Here is a 19,199-nt window from a genome sequence, read left to right as displayed (position 1 = left end):
AAAAACATTGTGGGTTTTTTTCATTTTCTTTGGACACTTTCATTTATTAGTTAATAAAAAATATTGGAGATGGGGAAAAAAGCTGTTTGCCTGAATGGGGTGGTTGAAAGCAGGAGGTCATGCTCATGATGAGACCTCCAAGAACAGGTCCAATCAGATTTGGCAACCCTATTCAAATATCATCTCAGTTAGGTTATGGAAAGATTTTTCTAATGCATTTTCCTTTTATACCCATATGTCCCTCCTGGGAGATATGACTGTGCCTGGAAATCCTCCATTACTAGCTGATGGTTGGTGTTTCCACTGGCCTCAAATGACTGGTGAATCAGTGAATCCTGGTGTCTGGAGCATCCATGGGCCAAAATCTCCACTGTGGGATCAGACACTGTGCGCTTCTTAGCTTCGAGACCAATATATATGCACGGTTTGTAACATTGTAGCCTGGATTTTGCAATAGAAATAACGGTGAGGCACTCATCATTATTTAAGTGGATATCAGACAGCAACTTCCGCCGACCTCACATGCACAGTTAAACATGGAAATCAGGAAGTTGCTGTCTGAGACGCCATGCTACTCCAAAAGCTGCGCAATAACAGTATCTCATCGTCTGACTCACCATTTAAATACATTCAATGGCATGAAGTTGCTGTACTTACCTCATAAATACGAACTAAACTCACCAGAAAAAGTTAGGGCTTGTCTATTCCAGTGTAAGGAACCTTTTAACGGCTGCTAAGTCTTAATTACTGCCAAACGACCTCTCTGGCACTGAAAATAAACTTCTACAAGTGTGGAATCTGATTCCTTCAGCTTTTAATTATTATTGGAGATTTTAAAAAAATAATTAAAACATTTTTTCACTTTTTCTTTCTTTCTCTTTTATCTCTCTCTTAATCCCTTCTTTGTTTCCTTTCCTTTATTTCTCTTTCTGTATCTGACCTGACATTGAATTAAATATTTTAACTGACACTTCCTGGTTTAGGGCTCGATTTTAATTCCTGAGGCGGGTTGGAGTCAGGTTGCATGGTGGGCAGGTTCGGGAGCCGCTTCCGGCGGGAATAGCTGCAGAGTTGCGATTTTTATTCAAGTACCTTGTTAATTTCATGGAGGCGCGCTGGCCAGTCCAATGAGTGGGATCAGGTCGGCTGGCCGCCTCTGATGATGTCATAATAGCAGTTCATTTTAAAGGTGCCTTCCAGCCTGAGCCTTTCCATTGTGGTTTCCTGCACTTCTTTTCAAAGCTATGACTTCTTCCAGAGGCAAGGCAGCTCCTCAGTTTAATGATGAGTCCCTCCGAGTTCTTGTCGATTCTGTCGGAGGGCGCAAGGAGATACTCTTCCCTCCTGATGGCCGGAGGAAGCCTCCTCAACAGACCAAGGCAGCCTGGCTGCGCATTGCTGAGGAGGTCAGCGCAAGGTACATTTATGCACGGTCATGGATCCAGTGCCGCAAAAGGTTTAATAATCTTGTGAGAACATCAAAAGGGAGTATTCCTTCTCACTTGCCTTCAATCTGCTTCCCTTCTCTTCTCATCACCAGCACTCTGTGTTGTCAGCCTGATCCTCTACATCCCACCTTCTCTTAATTCCCTTGTACCCTTTCCTATCTATCTCTGTCTCTGCACTGAATCACTTCAGCATTCTGCCTATGCATCCTTTAGACTTGCTCTCACTGTCATGCAGTGACAACAACTAACAACGCACAGGGAGCTACCTTCCTCTTGGCACCTTACCCATCTTCGTCTCACTCAAATCTTCTATGGTAGGGATTAATCACACTCACTCCATCACTGTGGATGAAACACCGCTTGTGTCCCTCCTTGCAGGAAAAGATAGCCCACAATAAGAGGGAGAGAGCACTGACTGGAGGAGGAACAGCTTCCCTTTCAACATTGACCAGTGCTGAGCAGGCTGCAAACGAGATTGTTGGAGGTGGCAAGGACCTGGAAGTGAGCGATGGAGAGACGGGCACACTAGAGGGAGCTGGTGACATAATAGATTTTCATCCCTCTCAGAAAGCAATGTAATACGATATTCATAGACAATTGCATTGCATCATCAGCTCAAAAGGATACATCTGCTACATCAATATCAGGGGGGAGAAATTTGGTATCGCCCCATTTGGGATGCAATTATCGGCCAGGCGCAAAGATTAGCGCCTGACGCTAATTATCGCCTTCGACTGCAAACTTGGCTTTTATCGCCCCTGGAGGTGATTGGAGCACTAAATCAGGCGCTACACAACTCTCTTAAGGCACTAAGGCCGAGAAGCGAGGCGCTACCTCAGAGGGCAGGCGCAGCGCTGGTGCTGTCAGTTAGCGATTGAACACAGACACACTGGCGCCGGTCAGTTCTTAAAGGAGAGGGTCGATCTTGCTCTGCAGCCACACCCTGCTCACTGGAGCCTTGAATCTTGGCCTGGGCAGACCTGTGGCTAAATTTAGCAGCCAGACACTATGGAAAGGGCCAGGGAACGAGCACAGCGCTTCTGCGAGCGGGCTTTGGAGGCTTTGGTTCGCGGGGTGGAGCGCAGAAGATCCATTCTGTACCCAAAGAGTGGCAGGAGGCCTTTGCCACGTGAGTACAGAAGAGTGTGGAGGGAGGTGGCTCAAAGCGTTTCCTCAAGCAGCATGGTGCCTAGGACCCATGTGCAATGTAGGAAAAAGTTCAACGACCTCACTCGGGTCGTCAGGGTGAGTGCCTTTTTTTTTCAAAACCTCTTCATCCCTCCATCTCAACCTCACTTTATGGCCAGAGGGTCTTGAAAGCCCCAATGCCCAACACTCATCCAACACCTATGGCCCTTTCATCAAACACACACGCACATTCCACACTTTGCATACAGTAAGGGCTATTCAACTATGGGAGGTACATCAGGCAAGACCATGGCTGCATACAGTAAGGGCTATTCAACTATGGAAGGCATATCAGGCAAGACCATGGCTGCATACAGTAAGGGCTATTCAACTATGGGAGGCATATCAGGCAGTCCATGGCTGCATACAGTAAGGGCTATTCCACTATGGGAGGCACATCAGGCAAGACCATGGCTGCATACAGTAAGGGCTATTCAACTATGGGAGGCACATCAGGCAAGACCATGGCTGTATATTTACTCAGACGCCGTCCTTTATCTTGCAGGCCAAGCTGTCTCATAATAGGAGACAGCAGCAATGCACTGGTGGAGAACGGCCTCAGCTTCAACCCCTCAGCGATCTTGAGGAGCGTGTCCACAGGATTGTGGCAAGCCGGGTGATTGGTCCCATCGCCACTGGAGACGCCGACCCCATTCTGGACAGCAATGGTAAGGTCATCACCTTTTTGTCCTCTCTCCTTCCACTTGTTCCTCACAACAGCAGCCTTTGACACTTTCAATCAATATCACTAAATCGCTGCAATCATGCCTCCCTTGCTGCCACCCTGTCCTCATGCTAAAGCCACTCTTGTACCTCCCTGCTTTCAGATGGTGATTCACCAGGTGAGGAGATGGGCCCTCAGGCTGCCAGTGCGAGTGAGGCTGAAGGCGAGGAGAAAGAGGAAGCCAGACCATCAGCGCCACCCTCTACCGAGGCAGCCCATGCCCATACTGGGGACACACCTTCCCTGGAGTGGAGCAGGGGGGAATGGTCTGATGAGGGTGAAGCTCCAGGATCCAGCAGGCTGCAGCAACGCAATGGGGGTAGGGAAGCTTGGGGACCTTCTCCCCGGAGGGAGAGTATGACCTCGAGTCCTGCTGCACTAGACGCAGATGAGGAGCAGGTCCTCGCTGAAATGAGCACCCAGGCGGAGCAAAGGCACACTGAGCTCATGGCTGCAGTGGCAAGGTTGCCCGAATCCACTGAATCACTGGCAAGGAGTGTGGAGCACTTCGCTGTAGCACAGGCGGCTGCCACACAAATGCTAAGTGCTGCAATGCAGTCAGTGGCTGGTCTCATGCAGACGCAGATTGAGGCCACGCGAGCACTGACTGCTGCCACCCTCGCTGGATCGGGCACATTTCCCCGGGGCTCTCACCGTGCCGCAGCAGGCCAGCCATCTGTGCCCCATCAGATTGCTCCGGATGCTGAAGTGCTGCCCCGTGGGAGTGCCAGTGTGTCGGTCGAGCAGGGAGTTGCTGTCCTCTCTCAAGATGACAGCATTCCTGCTGCCAACACTGTCACGTCTCCACTGCAGTTGCCACCACCTATAGGACAGACTGCTGCCGCCCATGCAGAGTTGGTGCAGTCAGCAGCCGGGCCCTCCAGGCCCAGAGCTGGTCCAGGCCATCCCTCAAGGGCATCTGCAGTCTCATGTTCTGACACTCAGCAGCCTTCCCCCAGCCTTGCTCCAGCCACTGGGGTCCCATTGTGGAGGAGCTGCAGGGTGGGAAGGGGGCAATTTCGCAAGGGAAGCAGATCACCCTCGAAGGGCAAAAAATAGGAGGTGTGGCAAAATGTTTTTCATTGTTTTGTTGAAGGCCGAGGTTCCTGGTCAAATTTTTGTTACTGTTTTGGACATTGTCTCCAGGTTGTGAGAGCCAGTTATGTGAATGACTGCTTTTTTTTGTGTTTCTTTCTATTACTTTGTCATGCGGAAATGAGACACACAGAGTTTGTGAAATAAAGAAGTGTCTGTATTCAAAATGTACATGTTTGGTCTTTGTACTCATTGTTGCCTTGACTGGCTTAGGAGTTGTGGGATGCTTTAATTAAGGTTGTTTGAATAGCAGAAGCCATTCCCTCAGAAGGGACCTAGAAGCGACTTGCTATGAGGCTTTGACGGACGGCCCTTCCACTTTGTGCCTCCCTCCCGCCTTGGTGCTGCTGATGATCATCCTCCTCATCTTCCTCCTTCTCCTCCTCTGGTGGTGCTCCAATGTCTGGTGGCATTGGCTGGATCCTGAGGATAGCAAGGTTAGGCAGCATGCAGCACACAACAACAAAGTGGGAGACTCGCTCAGGCGAGTACTGCAGGGCTCCTCCAGAATGGTCCAGACAGCGGAACCGTTGCTTGAGCACGCCGATTGTGTGCTCAACGATGTTCCTGGTAGCTTGATGGCTCTCGTTGTATCGCAGCTCAGCAGGGGTGCTGGGCGAACGGAGCGGTGTCATCAGCCAGGTGCACAGAGGATATCCCTTGTCCCCGAGAAGCCAACCTCCTGGGTGATGCGGTGCCTGGAAAAGGTCTGCCACAGAAGTCTGGCGCAGGATGAAGGCATCGTGGTTGCTGCCTGGAAAGTGGGCATTGACAGCGAGTATCAGCTGTCTGTGGTCACAGACCAACTGGACGTTTAAGGAATGGAAGCCCTTTCGGTTGCAGAAATCCTCGGCATTCTCTTGCGGCGCCCGCAAAGCCACACGTGTGCAGTCAATGGCGCCCTGCACCATGGGGAAGCCCACTATCCTAGCAAAGCCCTTTGCGCGTTCTTGCTGCTTGTACGGGGTCATGGGGAAAGAGATGTACTCTCGTCTCCTTTTAAAGAGGGCATTTGTTACCTGACGGATGCAGCAATGCACCGCGAACTGGGAGATATTGGCGATGTCCCCAGTAGCTGATTGAAATGAGCTGGTGGCATAAAAGTTGAGAGCCACTGTGACCTTCACTGCCACCGACAGAGACGTCCTGCTCCTCAGTTGAGGCTGCAGGTCTGGCTGAAGCAGGTGGCAGAGCTCAATGGCCACCTCTTTGCTGAATCACAGCCTTCGCAAACAGTGCTCCTCAGACATATTAATGTAGGAGAACTGTTGGCGAAAAACCCTGGGAGGGTAAGGTCTCCTGTACCGAGGCCTGTTGGCCCTCCTCCGTCTGGCCATGATTGCCACTCTCTCTCTGCGTCTCTGTGCCCTCCGAATGTGATGGAGAAGGACGACGTTCCCATCCATTGCAGCCCCCAAAATATCTGGGCAATCAAAGTTATGAAGGTCAAAAAGCAAAATACCTGCAAAGTTATGGTCAGAAGCCAAAACTACCTCAGGCAGCGCTGACTCAATGCAGAAGTCTCTCTTTCTCTCTTTGTCTCTCTGCAAATCTCTCTCTCTCTCTCAGAATGAGTGGTGCAAAAATGGCTACCACACAAAAGCCAGGAAGAGGCCCCCTTTAAATAGCACCCCCCCCAGCCCCACAGCAACTGGGATGCGTTCCAGTCAACCTGTCGTTGGTAGCGCCAGGCGGGAAGGAGGGGGGCACCACTGAATTTTCAGTCCAGGGCGCCCCAAGGGCGTTGCACTCTCGAATGACGTCAAAGATCTGCGTGCGCAGGAGATCGGGCGGTATTGTTTAGTGCCGCCACAAAATGTCCGGTCAATTTCGCGAGAGGCGCAGATATCGCCACGCCCGGGCGCTAGTTGGTTTGCGCCCCACTTAGCGCCCTCTTAAGGCACTAATGGGTGGCGCTACCAACTGAATTTTTCCCCCCAGATGTCTAATTCAAGCCTTTACTATCCCACCCCACGAACCAGGACGAAGACCCGGACATCTCCTCACAGGAACCTGAAGCCTCTGAGGGAGCAGCATCACAAGGACTCAGCGCACCCAGCACCAGCGCAGCAACACACACCTCTGCGTGGCCATCGCGAGTTAGAGTAGTGTTGCCACCTGGTCTAGCACAGCGTACAAGTGAGCATCAGCAGATGGTGGAGACAGCGACAGCAGTGGAGAGTCCTCCTCAGAGGTCACAGGACTCTCCTAGCTCTGCTGAGCTGCATACAGACACCGTGCCTCTGGGGCCATCCAGAAAAAGAGCGGTTCGTGAAATACAGGAACAAGTGCAGGAGTCTCTGGAAGCGTTTGCCTCCAGGGTTAGTGCGAGTGTGGAGAGAATGGAGGAGTCCATCTCTAACATCAGCACTGCCGTGGTGGAGGCAATGGCGCATGAACGCACCACCATGGTTAGGATGGCAACCTCCGTGGAAAGGATGGCCACCTCAGTGGAAAGGATGGCTACGGCCATGGAGAAAATAAACCACCAGAGTCAGGAAAACATGGTGACTGTTCAGAATAGACTGACATCTCTGGAGGAGCGATGGGCAGCTATTGAGCAGAGAGACCAGAGCTTCATGGATGTCCTTGTGATGAGGACTGCCAGTGTAGATGCGGGTCCTCATGGCCCCCCTGAAGTGCAGCAAGGTGCTCTCCTGCCACTTGCCAGCACTGAGGTGCGGCTGACCCATGAGAGGGATGTTGTTGGCAGAACAGAAGGAAGTGTGAGCTCCTCTCAAAGTGCTCGCACGACCATGCCACTGTGGAGCCCTCGGTCAGAGACCCACTTTGCAGAGACAACTAAGATGGCCGTTTCAGCCCCTGCACAGCCGCAGGAAGAGCAGACTGTTGAAGAGCCCGCCCAGGCTCCCAAACCCAGAGGACATCCGCCAAAGGCGTCTAAGCAGGCGCAGCATCCTAATCAGCAAGGTGCCTCTACATCTGCTCAAGCCACAGGGGAAGCACTAAGTAGAAGCACGCGTAAGCACAAGGGGACTCACTTGGGTGATGTTTCTTTTTTTTCTGGCTGTTGGTATATTTTGTCATGTGTTAAAGATAAATTATGGCAAACAGTTGATTGTGTGGCCTATGTGTTCTGGGAAATGGCAAAAGTGCATTGAGGGCTCAGGGCGACTTACATTTGTAATGCTGATGGTAACATTGATAGAAATAAGAGGGTACAGCAGAGATGAAGTATGACGTTGGACAAGTGTCACCTGCAATTACAGAGCCATATGGTGGCCACCTATGGTCGAAGAGTAAGCTTATGTTAGTGTGGCATGGCAGTGTGCATACCCTGGTTGGCAGGCAGCAGTGAACTGGAGGGATGCTGCTTTGGTCTCAACAGGGCATGCAAGGCGCCCCTTGCCCTCCTCCTACTCCTCTTCCCAGGAAGATATGTGGTGAGCCATGCGGCTTCTACTCCCCCGATTATGAGGACCAGGATGAGAGGGCAGAAATGTTTCCCATCCTCTTGCTATAGATTTCATTTGCGGTAACAAGCTTGCAAGCGCACAGTCAATGTTGCCTGAAATTATTCCATTCAGGCCACACTGCAGATGGGTGTCAGCTTGAACAGTCAGAAGGTCAGTAGATGTGCAAAATGTTATCCCAGCCATGTTTCAGGGACGCTTTTAAAGCACTCCACCAATGCATACAAATCAGATCCTCCAGCAACTCGTCTCCTTGAAACCTGGCCTGTTTCTGACTAGTTGGGAAACAGGAGCCAGTAGCCGGAAAATGGGAAGCCACTATCAAAATAGGATTAACTGCCTTAACGGCTTGTCCCACCAGTTAGAGACAGGTCAGTTTGGGAGTGGCTAAACAGACACTCAGGAAAATCGGGTGGGGGCGGGATGGAGGCAGGTTGGGTGTCTGAAGCCATTTTTCCTGATTTTCCCAACAGACCCGCCTCCAAACCCACCTCCTCAGGGCTATTAAAATCGAGCCCTAGGCTCTGCACTGCTCATTAATGATTCTTCAATCTGATTGGTTAAGGAGTTACACAGTTGCTTGCCCTGTTCACTCAGGTCTCAGATGCCCTGTAGAAGGTGCTGCATTTTTTGGCTCTCAAATTTACAGTATGTTCCTTTGCAAAGCCCCATGGAAAGTCTATGGACAAGTGCAAGTGTAATGAACAGCTAGTGCTGTTCGTTCACCGCTGAGAACCAAATCCGGCCAATTGCTCGGGCTCGGAGCACTTCGGGCTCATCTTCGCCATTTCTCTTTGAGATTGCCGACATTCAACAACTATAATTCAGCAGTAATGTCCCTTTACACCAGGCACCCTCCCCAAGGGGTATTCAATGGGACTGAGCAGAGGCACACGAAGCAGAAATTAGACATGGAAACTGCATTCGCCTGGCTAAGGAGAAAATTGGCAAGGTACAGATGGGAATTCTAACAGGGAAACGGCACATTTTCAAATTGAGCTTTTCTTAGCAGTGGTATCCGAATAGCAGTCCAGATACATATATCCTGAGTGAAACAAGAATTCCAGTGTAAAACATTATATTTTCATTCAGAACATGGAGGATGACATGAATCTTGTCATTCATGTGGAAATGACTTATGAAATAATACTGGGCGGCCTGCTGGTGGCACTGTCCAGGGAGAGTATAAATACTCGGGCATGGGCCCAGCTTGCTCAGGACATTCTTTAACAGGAACTAGTGAAGGACACAACTAGATCTCCATGTTGAAAAACAGTTGATTAAAGCCTTGTTTAATACTCAGACCAAGTGCCTAGTAGTTTTCTTACGTCAATTTAATCAACTGCAACCCGCTCCACGCTCTGAGTGATTTGGGAACAGACAGCTACGATTCAAACTGTAGAAGGGAACTCGGACGTAGTAATCAATCCATCATGGAGAAACTACTCAGACCCGCCTGTCTCGACCTGGACCCGAATTCACTTACAGCTGCTAAGGTATGGAAACACTGGTATCGTACCTTCAGCAACTTCCTCGAGGAGCATGGTGAGAATGTTTCTAATAAGTTACGAATGCTTGCCAATTATGTATCCCCTCATGTGTTTGACTATATCGAAGACTGTGTAGACTATGACTCCGTTATCCAAACACTACAGCAACCATGGCCCAGAAATTTGGGTCTCCACGGGTGAGTACACATGGGATACTCACCCGTAAGCCCAATGGAAGTGCCGGTTTCCTGCATGCACTGCGCATGCGCGGGAAATCGGCACTTCCGTTCCCCTGAAAGAAGGGGTTGAAAGGTCGAACGCGTGCGCAGGAGAGGCTGCTTGTGCGCATCGAACTTACGTTTTTTTTGCAGGTTTTCCCGGGAGGGTAGGTCTCCAGAAGTTACACATATAAAAAGCAGTCGCAAGGCCTGCTTTTTACAAGGTAAGTGGTGAATTAATTAAAATTAAAACATTTTTTCCACAGGTTTATTATTTTTAAATACTTTAAAGAAAGGTAAGTTTATTTTTAGCCCCGTTAGAAAATAAAATTATTTTTTTCAAAATTTTAAATTATTGTTTAAAATCGTTATTTCATGTAATTTATAGTTTATTTAAAAAATGTGATTTAAAAAAAAATTATTTGAAGATTTAGTGATGTTTTGGGGCTTATAGTATTTATAAGTTTGACAGCCCTTCCTGTCAAACTTATGAATGAAGCATTCCCTGCTCCGATTGGCTCCCCATGCTCCACGTGATCCCAGGGGATGCATCAAACTAACTGCGCCCCTGAGATACGTAAGCACTGTGCGCCGGCAGTTGGAGCAGGCCCAGGATCAGAATTCCACAGGGGCCCACAGCTCAACGGCTGGCACGCAAGGTAAGTGCAGGTCGGGGGCTTGCACCGGCGGGAAGCCCTCAACCCGAATTTCTGGGCCAATATGTTAAGGCCGCAAACAAAATTTTTGCTCGACACCTACTGACCACAACTCGACAACAACCCGGGGTATCACTTGACGAATTCCTTCAGGAGCTTCACAGGCTCAGCAAAGATTGTAACCTTAAAGCTATCTCAGCTGAGCAGTACTGGGAGGAATTAATTTGTGACTCTTTTATTAACAGAATTGCTTCTCCCCTCATATGCCAGCATCTGTTGGAGAATAAAACCCTCGGGTTACAAGCTGCCTATAACCAGGCATATTCTCTGGACTTAGCTCAAAAATTTCAGATGCCTATTTTTTACCATATGCACAGACTGCTGCTACCACTTTTAGTGACTCCACCGGTAAACATCAGGCGGAAGCCTTCACTGATGACGACCCTACCCTAGTGGCATCCTGGCAATTTAAAAAGAAGTGTTTCTTCTGTGGAGGTGCATTCCATTATAGGAAATTTTGTCCTGCTCGTAATGTAACCTGCAATCAATACAGTAAGAAAGGTCACTTTTCTAAAGTATGCCAGTCAAGAGCCTCTACTAGTGTTGCAGCTGCTATCTATAAAACTGCTCCTCCCCCAAGAGCCACTACTAGTGATACAGCTGCTATCTATAAAACTGCTCCTCCCCCAAGAGCCACTACTAGTGTTACAGCTGTTTTTCCCCAAAGCCTGTCCCATGCAGCCACAAGGGTTTCGGGTGAATGGACACATTTTGAGTGCATTAATCGACTCATATAGCTCTGACAGCTTCATCAGTGAGCAGGCTGTCAGTAAGTTAAAACTGCGTTTTTCCCCCTCAGACAGGGAAATTGCAATGGCTCTGGTGACACTGACCACCAACTCTTCCGGCTTTTGTCTTGCCGACCTTATTCTCAATGGCCGCACTTATTTTTCCACCCGGCTCAGGGTGCTCAAAAACCTATGCAGTGATGTGCTCCTGGGACAGGATTTCCAGAACCAACACAAAAGACTCACTTTCGAGTTTGGAGGGCCAAAGCCGGAGCTTACTATTTCCAAAGTACTGTTTTGTGCGCTTTCGGCAGCTTCGCTCGACGAGCCCTCCTTGTTTGTCAATCTTTCCCCCCGATGTAAGCCCGTAGCCATTAAATCATGACGTTTCAGCCAAGATGATCTATCCTTTATCGAGACAGAAATCTCTCGCCTTCTAGTTGACGGTATCATTGAGCGATGTTCATCTTCCTGGCGGGCTCAAGTCGTCATTGTTAAAAATCATCTGAAGCAACACAAGAAATGTCTTTGCATTGATTACTCGCAAACTATTAGCCAGTATACCGACCTGGATGGCTACCCACTACCACGCATCGATGACATGGTCAATAACCTTGCCAACTACAGGGTATTTTCAACTTTTGACTTAAAGAGCGCATACCATCAAGTACCGTTAAAGGACTCTGACAAAAAGTCTACGGCCTTTGAGGCCAATGGTCAGATTTACCAGTTTTGTTGCCTTCCATTTGGGGTCACCAATAGGGTGATCGTCTTTCAATGGGCAATGGATAGCCTAGTCAAACAGGAGAACTTAACGGACACTTTTCCATATCTAGATAATTTCACCATTGCTGGTCATGACCAGAAGGAGCATGATGCCAACCTCCAGAAATTTCTTGACGTTCTCTGTCATCGCAACTTAATCTTAAATGAGTCCAAATCTGTGAAATCAGTACCATCAGTCAACATCCTTGGCTACTGGGTAGGCAATGGTGTCATCAAACCGGATCCGGAGCGACTTCGTCCGCTTCAGGAGCTCTCTCCTCCTGCGAATCTCGGCTCTCTTCGTCGGGCCCTCAGCATGTTTGCCTATTATGCGAAGTGGATACCCCACTTTTATGACAAGCTCCAGCCCCTGCTTCACGCGAAGTCATTTCCGTTGGAGGCGATGGCTATTTCAACTTTCAACCTCCTCAAGCAACAACTGGAAAAAGCCACACTTCATTCCATCGATGAAAATCTCCCTTTCGTGGTCGAGTGCGATGCATCGGAGGTGGCGATCTCGGCTACCTTGAATCACGGCGGTCGACCCATTGCATTTCTGTCCAGAACTTTGCAGGGTAACGAGCGCCATTATCCTCCTGTTGAGAAGGAGGCTACGGCTATCTTCGAAGCAGTACGTAAATGGAGTCATTTTCTTGCTCGTCGCCATTTCACGTTCATAACTGATCAGCGCTCTGTGGCCTTTATGCTGGATAACCGGAAACGCACTAAGGTCAAGAATAACAAAATACAGCTCTGGAGGATGGAATTGGCTGCCTTTGGCTACACCATACATTATCGACCCGGCAAAGAGAATGTGGCCTCAGATACCCTCACCCGTGCATTCTGCTCTTCCATGTCAACTTCGACTCTTACGGATCTTCATACTGACTTGTGCCATCCTGGCATTACCCATATGTTGCACTTTGTGCGATCTGAATATTTCCCATTTTCTACAGAAGATGTGAAAAGAACGTGCTCCTCCTGTAGAATTTGTGCGGAATTAAAACCACAATTCTTCCGTCCATCGGTTGGCTCGCTCATACACGCTACACAGCCTATGCAGCGATTCAGCATTAACTTTAAAGGGCCATTGCCTTCCTCAACGCGAAACACCTACTTGCTTACTGCGGTGGACGAGTATTCACGCTTTCCCTTTGCTTTCCCCTGTCCCAATATGCTTACTTCCACAGTGATCAAATGCCTCGATCAGGTCTTTTCCCTTTGCGGTATGGCCAATTTCATCCACTCTGATCGGGGACCCTCCTTCATGTCAAGCGAACTCAAAAGTTATCTTTCCCAACGGGGAATCGCCACAAGTAAAACAACACCATATCATCCTATTGGAAACGGACAGGTTGAGAGATACAACGCCATCGTTTGGAATGCGGTTCATCTTGCACTGAGGTCAGACAACCGATCAGACCAGCAGTGGGAAACTATGCTCCCTGACGCATTGCATTCCATCAGGTCTCTTCTTTCTACATCCAACACTACTCCTCACGAACGATTCTTCGGGTTCCAGTGTCGCTCCACTCATGGGACGTCCCTGCCATCATGGTTGGCAGCTCCTGGCCCCGTGCTGCTCCGAAGATTCGTCCGATCCTCTAAGAGTGATCCCCTCATCGACGAAGTGGAACTGACGGATGTCAATCCCCTGTACGCATATGTGCAGTACCCTGATGGCCGGGAATCCACAGTGTCACTTCGGGACCTGGCTCCCTGTCCAACCGGTCCCACGGACCCAATCGATAGTGGGATCAGTATTAATGATGCCTATACCCTGCTCTCCTCTGAGGATGACGCCCTACCCGGGACATCAAGGGATCTACCAGCTATTCCACTGGGTCAACCCGGGAAACAGAACGCGGGATGGCCACCCGAAGCCAGGACACCGGTCAGTCACTGACTACTGAGCAGGGTGAAGCCAGCTCTGCGCCTGTGGGGGCCCACACCCGGAGCCACAATCTCCCCAGTCCCCCTCAGGTCGATCAAGCGACACAGACTCTGCCAGTACAAACCAAGCGACCCAGGGACCAAAACACAGTCCAAGGAGATGTGCTTTCCGGCCTCCAACAGAGATCCAAACGACTGCGTCTATTCTTAGTCCGGGTAGAAGGAAGCCGCAGGACTTCCAATCTTTCAGGCGGGAAGAATGACATGAATCTTGTCATTCATGTGTAAATGACTTATGAAATAATACTGGGTGGCCTGCTGGTGGCTGGAGAGTATAAATACTCGGGCATGGGCCCAGCTTGCTCAGGAAATTCCTTAACAGGAACTAGTGAAGGACACAACTAGATCTCCATTTGGAAACCAGTTGATTAAAGCCTTGTTTAATACTCAGACCAAATGCCTCGTTGTTTTCTTACATCAGAGGATAAAACTTTAATTACTGGAGGACCATAGGAATGTTCTGGCTAAAAAAAAAGTACTCTGAATTTAGCAATATCTTTTGGTTCCACCTGTTGTGTTAAATCTAGTTTGCAAAGTTTGGCATTCAAAGTACAGGGGGTAGCAGTGGGAACTTTATGGGCATTTTGGAGGATATCAAACAGACCAGGCAGGTCCCAAGTTTGATCCCCAAATCTGTGCTGAGTTAGTTGATCTCAGCCAGGCTGGCATTATTTAATTACAGTTGCCCCCAGGCTGTTGAGCTAGAGAGAGGAAAACTGGCTAGGCCTCCTGCTCCTGCTCCTGATTGGTATCCATTAATCCCTTCCAGTTGCTCTATGGTACTTCACCCCTTTCTAATCCAACAATAACCTGCATGTAACCCAGGGCGCTGTTGCCAATTATAACACCCCCACACCTGTCCTGGTTAAGATCAACCAACTCAGATCAAACCTGTGATCTTCCATGTCTTGTATAGCTCAGCTGCTCACTGACTAAACTCGTGGTGCCATTGAGGAGCTAACGCATTAGAAGCTACATTGGTTTTGTTTGGACAATAATGGCCCAAGCCTGTCAAATGTTCTGTGTTGTAGGTAGTGCTGTTTTTATGTCAAAAAGCCTGCTTCAATTTGATAAACTGTTTTACTAAGACAAGCAAAATAACCTGTTTCTTATAGAACAAAAGCAAAATACTGTGGATGCTGGAAATCTGAAATAAAAGCAGAAAATGCTGGAAATACTCAGCAGGTCAGGCAGCACCTGTGGAGAGAGAAACAGAGTTAATGTATCAGGTCGATGACCTTTCCTATAGGCTCCGGTTTGTCATTATTCTCCACCCTTTCTGGCAGAGCACAATAGCTCTTGTTTACTTACATAGATCCATTACCTCATTTCCACTGTTAAGAATAGCAAATTTGAGTAAGTTCAACTATCCTCTGAATTGATGTGTTAACTTATTGCTACAAGCAAGTTGTTATAACTACAACTTGCTTCTATACAGTGTCTCATTACATTGAAATTTCTCAAAAGTACTTCATACTATAAATTACTTTTGAATTACAATGACAGTTGTTATGTAAGCAAATGCAGAATGAATTCTGTGCCAGCAATATCCCACAGACCACAATGAGGTGAATGACCAGCGAATCATATTTTTATAGTGGTGTTGGTTCAGGGAGGAATGTTGGCCAAAACACCAGAAAAACTCCGTGGTCTTCTTCGAATACTACTAATGGAACTTTAATATTCACCTGAAATAGTTATCTGAAGGACAACACCTCTTACACTGCAGCATCTCTCAGTATTGTACTGGAATGTAAAACTAAGACACAAAAAAGCTTGGTCAAAGAGGTAGGTTTTAAGGAGCATTTTAAAGGAGGAGAGAGAGGTAGAGAAGCAAAGAGGGTTAGAGAGGGAATTCCAGAGCTTAGGGCCCAGGCAGCTGAAAGCACGGCCACCAGTGGTGGTGCAATTAAAATTGGGGATGCGCAAGATGCCAGAATTAGAAGAGCACAGAGATATCGAAGGCTTGTAGGGCTGGAGGGTGTTACAGAGATAGGGAGGGGCAAGGCCATGGAGTCATTTGAAAACAAGGATGAGGATTTTAAAATTGAGGCATTGTCAGACCGGGAGCCAGTGTAGGATAGAAAGCACAAAGGTGATGGGTGAATGGGACTTGGTGTGAGTTAAGATATGGGCAGCAGAGTTTTGGATGAGCAAAAGTTTATGGAGGGTGGAAGATGGGAGGCAAGTCAGGAGAGCATTGGAATAGTCAAGTCTAGAGATAACAAAGGCATGGATGAGGGTTTCAGCAGCAGCTGAGGCAGGGGCAGAGATATGCTATGTTATGGAGGTGGAAATAGGCGGTCTTGGTGATAGAGAGAATATGTGGTTGGAAGCTTATCCCAGGATCAAACACACACCAAGTTTGCAAATGGTCTGGTTCAGCCTCAGACTGTTTCTAGGGAAAGGGATGGAAATGGTGATCAGGGGAGGGGAACTTGGAGGAGGTGGTGTTCCCACGCGCCTGCTGCCCTTGTCCTTCTAGGTGGAAGAGGTCGCGGTTTTGGGAGGTGCTGCCAAAGAAGCCTTGGCGAGTTGCTGCAGTGCATCTTGTAGATGGTACACACTGCAGCCCCGGTGGTCTGGTGGTGGAGGGAAGAAATGTTTAAGGTGGTGGATGGGGTGTCAATCAAGTGGGCTGCTTTGTCATGGATGGTGTTGAGCTTTTTGAGGGTTGTTGGAGCTGCACTCATCCAAACATCTTCCTTTGTGGCAGGGACGATGGCTTAGGTCTTCCCATTATTTAGTTGGAAGAAATAAGTTTTCATCCAATACTGCATGTTGGACAAGCAATGTGACAAATCATATAGAGTGGATGGGTCAAGAGAGCTGGTGCCGCCAACACCGCTGCCGCCACCACCCTCTTCATCATTATTGTTGGGATGTCATCATTGTAACTGTAGGGGGTGGTGGGGTTGGCGCGTATGCCCAGTCAGTTATGCCCTGACTGTTTGTGAGTGGTTCGAATCACTCCCATGCCCCTGGGTTCTAGACACCGGACTTAGGTATAGGCGGCGATACAGAAAACTCGAGTAGACAGGTGGTTTGGATATAAGAAAACCAAGATTTTATTATAATAGAAATTAACACAATCTTATGAGAAGTTACTAGTATAAAATTACAGGCAAATACAAAATAACTATACTTATACAGGGAATGGGGAACACACGGCACATCGAGGGAAAACAACTATCTTAACAGTCCCCTTATCCTTATCCCACCCCTTATACCTAACTAGATTAAGCTATGAGGGGCCAGAATTCATGCTCACCAATCCAAAAATCTGCTGAGTTCAAACAGCGGTGGGGCTTGGGGTTCGCTCTTTGTGCTCTCTGGGGCCTGCCGTCATCACGTGGTCTCGGGGCGCTGCAAGGGCGTCATCCAGGTACAAGTACCCCAAGGTTAAAGTCTTTGCTTGGGTACTTTACCTCGCATGGATGATGGTTCCTCTTCCTCGGACGGCAGTTGGAGTTTGCATGAAGATGGTCGAAGGTCAGCTGGATTGAAGGCCCGATTATTTGAAGTGTTCTTCAATCGTCTCCCAATTCATCTCGTCTCACCACCTCGCCTCATCTCGTCCCGCCTTGCCTGGCCTGGTTTGTCCGTGTCCGCCTGGTGCAATACCGGGCGTCCCTGATGGGGTGGGGAAAGGCACGGGCAGTGGCCAGGTGGCAAGCGCGGGAGAGGGAAAGAGCAGCAGCCACGAGGGCGAGGAGCAGGAGCAGGAGCCAAGAGCAAGAGAAGAGAACGTCGGTCATCGGTGGGCCTACAATTATACTCCTTCGGATGGTCTTTATCTGCGCGCCAAATCAGGTTAGTTCATTGTCCCAATCTTGGCGGGCTAGTTTAAATAATTGTAGCAATCTAAACTAACTGTTTTTAGATGGCCGGTGATCGCACCTACTGGCCTGATGTCTGAGCTGTATTGTTATTAATGCATCTTAATCGGCCTGACCAGCCTTGATGGCTTCCTTAAGCTGTTTCCGATTATTTATGCAAACAGCTTGATGGCCTCAAGTATAGGCCTAACTGGTTTTGGTCTGTCTGCGATTTGGCTTAATGCATAATTCAGAGTCCTGCTATCTGCTTTTCAAAATACAAAAAGTCCTTCTTCACAGAAACTGCATTTTAGGTTTTGATTTCCCCAAAAGCTGGTTGTGCCACAGAGTCCAAGCTTTTAAAATCTTGCAGGCTTTCGGTCACAAGCTGCAGACGCCATCTTTGGGTACCCTTTTTAAAATGTCCATGCAGGGTCCCTTTTATTAATAATAACATTGGGGAAATGTGGAAATTTTGCAAATCTTACACTCCCCCCTGTGATACTAAAACTTGCTTGAAGTATCATTCTTACAAGGTGAGCAAAATTTTTCTGACCCTCCATAGTCAACCTTCCCCTGTAATTACCTATCTAATATACCCACGACACATGCACTTCCCATTCCACGAAAATGTAGTGTACATCAGCATACAGAGAGTAAATTACAGACTTTACACACATCCAAGCATGGAGGGGGTCCAACAACCCTGCACCACTTGGTACACATACATCTTTATTAACCGCGTCGCAACAAAACCCAGAAAAACAACAAACACAAAAAAACAACAATCTTTAATCAGAATACAAGGAAAAAGACTTAAACGGGCGTATCTCCCTCCACCTTCACATAATGTTCCTTCCAGATCTTCTGGTTTTGGAATTCTAACAACTGACCTTTTCTCTTACATTGAATGCAACACTATCCCTAACTGACAAACCACGAGAATGTGGGAAGCCAGTCTGAGCCACGAAGGGACCTCTATGTTATTGAAAATGTCCCACCAGGGTGGAATCACAATATCCAATATCTTAGTCCTTATCTCTACTGTTTTCTGCTCTGGAGTGTAAAAATGTTTCTGCGAAACTATAACGGCTTTGAGTATTTTGGTAAGGTGTTCAGGGAGAGGGGGAATTTCATAGCCAAAGTGCGCTACGTACTTTTGCAAATTCGTAAAATTCTCCTTCACAGTGAGGTGAACAGTGGAGGGTTCAGGAATGGGGACAATTCGCTCCTGGGCCACTTGAACTTCTGCCTCGGGTTTAAAACAGAAACTGCTGTCACTGACCAGACACCAGCTATGCTGTCCATGCTGGTAGTGGGAGGCGCCGGTGGTGACACAATATGTCCCACCTCCTATATATGCTACCTGCGGGGGAACATGGCCTTGTGCCATTGCTTCCATGGTACAATTTATAGGCTTCGCGCCAGCAGTTCTGAACCCACACTACGGTTTTGAATAGGCATTCAAGTGCTGGGGACACAGGATTATATGTGCTCCCTGGCTCCGGCACCCTGAGAGGTCAGTACCTGTCATAGCGTGCTCCCACTTTATGACGTAAGGCGGAACTGCTATGAAACGAATGTGTGCACCCCCTTGAATGACTCCAATGTTCTCAACCCTG

General features: G+C 48.3%; 1 pseudogene; it reads right to left on the bottom strand.

The window, feature by feature from the left end:
* Positions 1–209: 209 nt before the first annotated feature.
* Positions 210–19,199, bottom strand: part of LOC147115059 (uncharacterized) — a 78,153-nt pseudogene continuing 59,163 nt past the window's right edge.

Source organism: Somniosus microcephalus, chromosome 7 (assembly GCF_052327205.1).
Source record: "Somniosus microcephalus isolate GS21.2 chromosome 7, FLI_Smic_1.0, whole genome shotgun sequence".
In the NCBI taxonomy this organism is placed as follows: domain Eukaryota; kingdom Metazoa; phylum Chordata; class Chondrichthyes; order Squaliformes; family Somniosidae; genus Somniosus; species Somniosus microcephalus.
The sequence above is the reverse complement of the archived record's forward strand: the minus strand, read 5'-3'. Positions and strand labels throughout refer to the sequence as shown.